The sequence below is a fragment of the Lolium perenne genome, chromosome 4 (genome assembly GCF_019359855.2).
Source record: "Lolium perenne isolate Kyuss_39 chromosome 4, Kyuss_2.0, whole genome shotgun sequence".
NCBI lineage: Eukaryota > Viridiplantae > Streptophyta > Magnoliopsida > Poales > Poaceae > Lolium > Lolium perenne.
This window is the reverse complement of record NC_067247.2, coordinates 182,875,104-182,883,730: the sequence shown is the minus strand read 5'-3', so window position 1 is coordinate 182,883,730 and position 8,627 is coordinate 182,875,104. Positions and strand designations below refer to the sequence as shown.

Below are 8,627 nucleotides of genomic sequence, written 5' to 3'. Positions count from 1 at the left end.
TTTTTTCATTCGAATAGAATTTGTCTAAAATTTACATGAAATTTCCTCAAAATTTCAAAGCAGTTATAATTAATATCAGTTGCAGCCTACTGAAAACAGAACTAATAAATTCATGCGTGAAAAAAATCAAACGTAATGGCAGATTGTTTGTGGCTGAACTGATGCTCAATACAGAAAATAACCTTGCAACGGGATATCAAATTCTGACGTGACACAATTGCACTTAGTAGATGGTAACAAGACCTACGGACTGAGTAGCCTACAAAAACTCTACGGAATGACATGCGGTGAATTGGTTGGCTGGGTTGTTTTTTCCTCCCTGGAAAATCGGAGCACGTTCTCGTTTTCTACATTGTCTACAGTGCCACGTCTGATTCCGTAAGCAAATTCTGTAAAACTTATCCGTACGTGTCTTTTCTTACCATGTAAATTATCCAAAATACTACTAGTCCAGAGAACTAGTAAATGGTACCTTAAAAGACCTCCGCCCTGGAGGCCGCCAGCCCGTCACCACCGCGAGGTTCTACGCCGGCGAGGTGCTCATCGCTCTCGAGTACCTGCACGTGCTCAGGTTCGTGTACCGTGACCTCAAGCCATAGAACATCCTGCTCCGAGGCGATGGACACAAGAGGAGCATCCTACTGTACCGCTTCGGATCCGCCAAGGGCGGCATCGACGAGGAGGAGGCCTACCTTGACGCGAAGGAGCGGTTCGAGTTCGTGGCGGAGCCGACGGCCGCGAGCTCCAAGGACTGCGTGGACACGCATGAGTACCTGGCGCCGGAGCCGACGGTCGCGAGCAACAAGGACTGCGTGGGCACGCAGCTTCAAGAAAACCAGTAGCTTCAAGAAGAGCAGCAGCTTCGGCAGGAGGTCGAGTTACGACGAACGGCAGGGGGTCTTCCGCAAGCTCATGAGCTGGAATCAGGAAGGCCGATCCAAGAGGACGAGTATGAACAAGCTGAAACCATGAAATCTATTCGACTATTCTTGCCTGTTGGTGTGTGTGTTCGTTTGGTTTTCGTGAGATTCTGACGCGTCAGGCGCGGACGCAGGCGTGCTGCCCGCCGTGCCCGGCCGGCCGGCCGGCTAGCTAGGCGATACCCGTACGTCGCCTCAGGCCCCAGCCCCGTGGTAATCAACACTTATGAGTTCCAGGTTGGACTTCCACGTCTGCCCGTAATCGTTTTGCGTAACTATTCTCCCGTAGGTGTAGCATTGTCTCATTGATCCCCTACCATCGAAAAGTTGGAAACTGCCAGCGCAATCCTCGGAGGGCGGGGCCGGCGGCGGCCGGCGTCAAGCTGTTAGTTGGAGCGCCGGATGCAGAAGGACATCATTTTCTGAACGGGGTCAACACAACGCAACGAACATTGCATGACACATTCTCACTCGAGCCTTCTCCAAGACTCCAACCAGCGGCGAAGGCGCCAGCGGCACCGAAGGCGCCAGCGGCACTGTGCTGGGTGTCAGTGATGACGCGTCGAGGACGGACAACATTGGGCGGCTGCTGGACCGCTGGATGCGCGGCGGGAGCAGCAGCAAAGGGCCAGAGGCCTCGGGATCGAGGTCATCCACGACGGCGACAATGACGGACCAGCAGCAGGAGTGCTTCCGGTACACTGACAGGGAGTGATGTCCGCATCGGCGAGCAACAGCCAGGGCCGGCTCTGGCCCAGGGGAAGAAGTGCAACGGTCCGGGGCCCAATCAAAATGGGGATCCATTATTTCTGTCACAGTGCATAAGTACTATACTATTTGGGAACTGACATCATTTTTGTAAGAGTTTTGAATTTTTTTGGAGGTTAACGTGAAGCTGACACGTATATAACTTTGTGGTTCATTTCCGTCTGTGTGCTTTTTCAATGTCCTCTAGGAATTTTCGTGGTCCTTTTCCTTTGGTTTGAGGTGGGCTTCCCTTTAGCGTGGGTGCACCTAGCGTTTTTAGTGAACCGCTTTGACCAACCGCCCCACGGCCTCCTCGATTTCCTCCCCGCGCTCCCTCTCTCCCATTATCTCCACCGCCTCGAGCTTCTCTCTGCAGCTGCCAGCGGCATCCTTGCCCAGGGCCGCCGCCCTCCTCCCCCTCCCTGACACGTCCGACGGCGTCGACTCATCCTCTTCCGTTTTCGCACTGCTGAGGTGCTCGGCCGGACCCCTAGGCGCGCGCCCGCGGAACCCTAGCCTTATGAGGAGTATGAGCCTCTTCACGCGATGAGGCCCGTCGCTAGAGGCTCCGCCAGGAGGCCCAGGACGCCTTCGTCGAGCTCAAGAAGGCGGGGCATGGGGAGAGTTGCGGTGGTGGCCGGGACCATGGATCCGGCGCGCGGGCTGCAGCTTGCGGTGGAGGCTTCCTCTGGCATCGAGGACATCGGAGGAGGAAGAAGCAGAGGGCAAGGACTGGGTGGGGATCGAGAGAACCCGTCGACGCCTCGACGGTGGTGGTGGGGACGAGTCTGGCTCGGACTGCTGCAGCAACCAACGCACAGTCTCGCTCCTACCCTGAGTTCTTCTCCGGCCGAGCTCCCCGCCTTCCAAGGTGTCCTGAGGGTTTCCCTTCCGAGATCCCTGTGGTCGCCGGCCTTCTTTTCTTCCGGCCCATACCTACGGATTCTCGCCGGTTCTCTCCGCCAACGGCCTGGGTACGCGCGCCACGGCAGGTGCATCGTCTCCGCGTTCCCAGATGGCCCTGCTCCGCTGTCCTTCTGGATGCCGACCTGGGCGACGCCTGGTCACATCCCAGTCACACGCGGGCGCTGCTGCTCCTCTTTCTCTCTCTAACCTGTCCAGGCAAAGATGGAGAGTCGTGGACGAGGTGGCCAAGGACAAGATCTCCAAGTTGCTTGGCCTGAACACGCTCCAAGGGTCCAAGCACAGCACCGGCGATGTCGACGAAGAAGAGGCCGCACGCACGGGTTGCCAGGCCAAAGTCTGGGCGCGAGACTACCCCTGGTATGCTCAAGGCTCATGCTTGTGTGACGGTATTACTTTTTCATTTGCCAATATTGTTCAAACCTTAGTATGTTAACCCTCACCATTTGATCTTGTTTGCGTGTGCAGGACTGCAGGGTAACGGCAAGGAGTTGGGTGACCAGGCCTGGTATGACTCTTTTCCTCTCCTTTGTTTATATCCAATAGCTTGAGAGCGAGTAGCAAATAGTGTGCAATGACTGAATATTGCTACAGTATTTATCTCTACCTCTATTCCTTTCCTACTTATTGTTTGGTAAGGTTATTTTCCCCCTGCTTTTATATTCAGAATCATAGCATAATTGCATAGTGCAGCCAACTAACTGACTTGGAGGGCAGATTTATGTTCCAAATAAATATGTATTGGTCGGTTGCAGTATTATAGCACCACATCAAATTCAAGTAGGCGGCAACAGAATAGATTTGAACGTTTATTATAGACTGGAGAATCTTTTTCAAGAATGCTGCAAGTAAGACCTGTATGTGTACTTTGAGTTGTGTGATAGTCAGCCTGCACAAATGCCTCCTCGGTGCACGAGAATTTTCGTGTTCCATACCTGAATTCTAAGCCTTCACATGTCATCATTAATTCCATATTTGAGAGTACTCTTCCTATTTGCTATGTCTGCTTACTATGCTAATTGCGATTCTAATTAAAGTTGCAATATAGCTATATTTTACTTCACTACTCTGGCGACTGTGATCAAAAGTTGCAGTATAGCTATATTTTACTTCACTTCTCTTTCAATGGTTGGACATTAATTTCTCCTTATTCATTGAACTTTTTTACAGATGAAACTCAGTTTGTAGGGTTTACAGTTCCCGTGCATAAGGCGAAGCTATTACTGGCGAAGAAGACTCGGTCCTTGTGGGCGAGTCTAGGGTCGTTTAGCTTACCACGAATTAAGTAAATATACGAATCATTCTTCTAGGTCTGCACCGGCAAACCAGCAAGCTCCTTCACTTGACAGGGGAAAACAAAATATTTGTTCTTCTTTGCAAAATAATATGTATAAATGATCAGTGAGGTAGGGCTTGCCAATGAAATCAAGTTCTTGCTACTGTTGTTGACAGAACCATACTATTTTTTCTGTTTAATCACAGAGTCCTGCTTGATAAAAAAAACTTACGGGTAACAACAGTTCTACACACCATATTCTGACAGGTCCTTCTCTCTGTCTCATCATGTTTAATACTTATTATTGTCATTTTCAATTGTGCATCTACTAATAGCTAACAAATTTTCTGCTTGCCAGGAATGAAATATCAACAGTAATGGAGAAGGTGATAAATTAATTGGGATCTTCCGTTCAACATGGTGGAGCTGGTGTACAACATCTGATACAGCTTGAAGCCTCTCTCTCTCTCTCTCTCTCATATTGAATATTCGGATGCAGCATCATCTATACGTGTACATCCATCAGGTACAGGTTTAAAGTTCAATGCATAGAGCAAGCAAGCCGCTCAATTCTATAATTTAGTTAACATTGCGTACATATAGTTTGGCTGCAATTCTTAATCTTTTGTTGCGAACCTTTCATGTTTTTGAAGTTCTAGGCACTAAATAATTTTACTACACATGCTGGTTGGATCCTATTTGTTTCATACAATTATAGTTGCAGATAGTTCCTAAGAAGGAATGTATACTTCTAGATACCTACACATAAGTTTCTGAAGCTTTTGCATGACAAAATGGATTTGCCTAATGATAAGTTTTGAGAGATAGAAATTTGTGGCGACGGCCACCCATCGTCCAGGCTGCTCAAGCATGCCCTGTTTTCTATGGCCTCGGCCCTAACATCTGTACACATTCTACGCTATGATCAGTACTTGAGTACCTCACTTTGAAATACAATGCACACATTTTTTTTGTCTTATGTTAAACTGTCAATTTTGCAGATGCAGGTTGTGTTATACATATGTTATTTCAGAGTTTTGTTCGACAGGTTTTGATAGCTTGCCTCATCTTTTTGTAAGCATGAAGGGCTGAAGTATTTTAGAGCTTTATGTTCTCTACCTTCTTGCATTTCCTGTCAATATCACTATTTCAAGTCATCATTCCTTTATGGTCATAAGAAAGTTCTCCAGCCCAGTTAATCTAGATCTCTTTGTCAACACCTACCAATCCCCCTTGCAGGCCCTCTTTCCCTACAATTTTCTCTATCGACAACCATGTTCTCTTCTTCTCCGACTAAAGAGATACTTGCAGCCTAGACTCCCCTACAAATCAGGTAAACTTTCCGACATCTTCACCTTTTACAATTCGCTTTCTTTCCTTTCTTACTCCATTGGTTGTTCAGATTTGAATCTAAATGGGACTTCGTGCTATGGATCAGTATACCGCCTATAAATTTTACCTCATATTACCTTTTTAAGTTGAGTGGTTATCTTTCAGATGGTAAGTCATGCTAAGGATAGCAAGAGTTTGGATCCGATAACTCTTAGCCTTTTTTTGGTCTATACTTAGTGCTCTGGGTATTGGATTAATATTTAAGAAATCTTCTGATATGTTGAATTAATAGTTATCCACTTTCTTCTGAAATAAAACAATATTTTTTTCAAACCATCTGCTTTGTCTTATACTTCCTTAATTTGACAGGAAAGTGTATTTTCATCTCAAATTTCGCATCCAGGACAATTTTTATTTCAGATCATCGGCTTTGTCTTAACTTTCCTTAATATGTCAGGAAAGTGAAGATATACTTGTTTCAAAACTTTTCGCTGATTTGACTATTCAACCTTGGGAAAAGAAGATTCCCATATGCCTGTACACCACTAAATGTTTGGCATATATAATTCAATGTACGGATTTTACAATTTGCACTAAAATTAAATGTGTGTTTCTTATACGTAGAATCGGACATATGAATTGTTACGACATTTTTTGCTTGATGCTCCCAAAAATTGATTTATTCTCTTAACATGTAGTAGCATAGTACTATTCAGCAAATATCACCGCATATACTCTTTTATTCGATCAACCATGGAGGTTGAAAATACATATTTTCACGTGTAAGCATGGACATTCAGTTCATTATCGTTGCTAGGTTGGTCAAACTTTCAGTATCCAACGGACATACTTTTTCGAGTAGACTGACAATTCTTATCACGGGAAAATTCAGGATCATTAGTATGTATGCTCGCATGAATGTTATGATCTTTTCTTTTTTTATCTGTTATATGTAGTGCATACTGAACTACAATATTTAACTGTATGTAAAAAAGGATTTGAAAGTGGTTGCTGCTTTAAAGAGTTATTTGGTACTTTTGGGTTCCTACCTTACTGTCTTCCTATTTTATCATTTGTGTTCAATACTTAAGGCCTAGGTTTGTACTTTTTTGCAGTTAAGGTTGGCTAATTAAATATGCAATAGACATGTTAGAAATTTCATATATATTGTCTATGTCTTGTGTCCCGCACCCCTCCTACATGCTTCTCTGGGTTACATTTTTCTTTTTTCCCTTCACGCTTGCTTGCTTTGTCGCACACAGACACCGGAGGCTCTCGAAGATGTGGTATTCAATCAATCAAGGGTCAGTTTACCGAGTTGAAGGACATTACTTGATAGGCTCTAAATCCAGAGCTTTTTTCAGTCATTTAAGCATAAGTCTTAGAATGACTTGAGGATGTCGATGCAAAATTCAATCTACATTTCCATGTTGGTTGACCTATTCAATATAGTTTGATAGAATCATGCATACTAAGTATCTCATGTAGTCATCTAGATGTGTCTTAGTCAATGCATTCAACATATTTTTTTTTCCATGTAACATGCTACCATTTCTAAGCCAACTGTTACCTCAGATGTTTACTTCCTTTTTTAAAGCACGTGCCCTTATATTGGTTTACTGAATACTCTTTTCTTGAGGATACAGGGCAAGTTGTCTGCTTCTAAAACGTGCAAGACATCTGAGTTTTAGCGTTCGTAGAAAGTTGTCTTGTTTTGTTACTTATCAAAGGATGTATTATTGATTTCTTACAATTCAATATTTGTAAGTTCTCTATTTTTCATCTATAAATATATGCAGCTTTATGACCTCTAAAGTAGTTTCGAAAAACACATTCTTACTAGAGTTCAGGCCGAATATCAAAGAAAATGCACATATCAGGCGTGCCACTGAGGAGTCATTTTAATCGAACTCAACATCGAAACCATTCGAGCCACCTATGGTAGCCTAGGCATGGAAATCATCCTCCTTCCCCGTGAAAAAGAAGAGGCGACTTTGGTAAATACTGATTTCCCTCCAAGTACAAATAATCAAGAAGGTTGTCCAAGAATGATATTCTATGTTTTTAGGCCCCTGTTACCAAGTGTGTTGTGAATAGTATGAAATACAGGGATTGCACAGTCTGCTTTATTTTGGATGGTGTAATGAAATTTGTGACGGGATTCCATACATATACCATATGCATGTACATGGTTGCTCGATAGATGATGTATCTGACAATTAGGACCAAATAATGTTGAAAGCAATGTACTAGCATTCAATCAAAAATATCCAACCACTTTAAAAATGCCACTTATTATTTTCCAACAGATACCTCAAACGAATTGTACAGTGCAGAATAACGTACCAGTTGCTGTCAGTTTGATCTTTCTTCATTCCCTTGGCCTTCGACGCCTCTTTTCTTCAGTCCCCCCAGCCAGGAGAAGACGAAGACACTGAAAGCTGACCAGTTACGTATGAGGCGGAGCGACTATTTCGCTAACCTAGCCAGCACATATGTTCTAGATTTACTACAGCGTCCCGTTAGATCTATTCCTTTCCATCTTCTGAGGTAGGTTCTGTGTGACAAACGTAAAGATAATGTCACACATTACAGTATCAAGATTAAACACATGGGGTAGATTTACTACAGCGTCCCGTTAACTCATTATTTGTCACACATTATCTTTACATTTTCCTTTCACTAAACTGCCTACATTGCAAAAAATTACCACCAGTCACTCAGTATATGGTGCGGCGTGCCGCCGCGCCCTTTCATTGCTAGTATAGGAAAAGGTAGAAGAAAAAAAATTTAAGCCCATCTAACATGCATGCAGCTTAAGTTGGACCCATTTATAGAATTTGCCCTAGGGCCCTCCAAATCCTAGAGCCGGCCCTGGCAACAGCGCCGGCAGAACGGCCGCCGGCTCAACCGAGAAGAGCAAGATAGTCGGCGCCGCCGCATCGCCGGCGTTATCCGCCCGCTCGCTTGTGTAGATGTACAACTCGCCGGCGGTCGAGAATAAAGGAACAGTTTCTGCGACGAAGACATGAGGTGATGTCAGTCTTCCCTTACGCATGCCACGTCAGATTTTTAATTAGTTGGCGGAGAGAGAATAAAGGGAGAGAAGGTTATCTTCTCTTAGCTAAGGGATGATCTCTTTTGAAATAAGGAATTTCATAAGAAAGGTTATTTTCTCCATTATATTGTACGATTTGTCTTCCCTTAATCACATAATTTCCTACTAAAAATAATGAATTATCATTTATTGAAAGAGATGACAATAAGAGCTAATGCATTGTACCGATTATATTTATCATATGATATGGACTGCTAAAAGAAGATGTGCCTTCCCTACCGTTATACATGCCCTCACAGGAGCTAGCAAAGGATCCAGGGTTGTGGTTTCCACGTCAAGGTCAGACCATGTCAGTCCGTAGATTTTCTTC

General features: G+C 44.4%; 1 long non-coding RNA gene across 3 annotated transcripts; it reads left to right on the top strand.

Annotated features, from left to right (window-relative positions):
- The first annotated feature begins 1,986 nt into the window (after positions 1 to 1,986).
- Positions 1,987 to 7,351, top strand: LOC127294507 (uncharacterized). 3 transcript variants are annotated; one of them, XR_007846697.2, is made up of 4 exons: positions 1,987 to 2,951; positions 3,060 to 3,099; positions 3,762 to 4,134; positions 4,226 to 7,351. It is a non-coding gene; the product is annotated as an uncharacterized lncRNA (long non-coding RNA). The 3 variants fall into 3 exon arrangements; XR_011743118.1 differs by having other exon boundaries at positions 3,060 to 4,134; positions 4,226 to 5,771; positions 6,462 to 7,351; XR_007846696.2 differs by having other exon boundaries at positions 3,060 to 4,134.
- Positions 7,352 to 8,627: the final 1,276 nt, after the last annotated feature.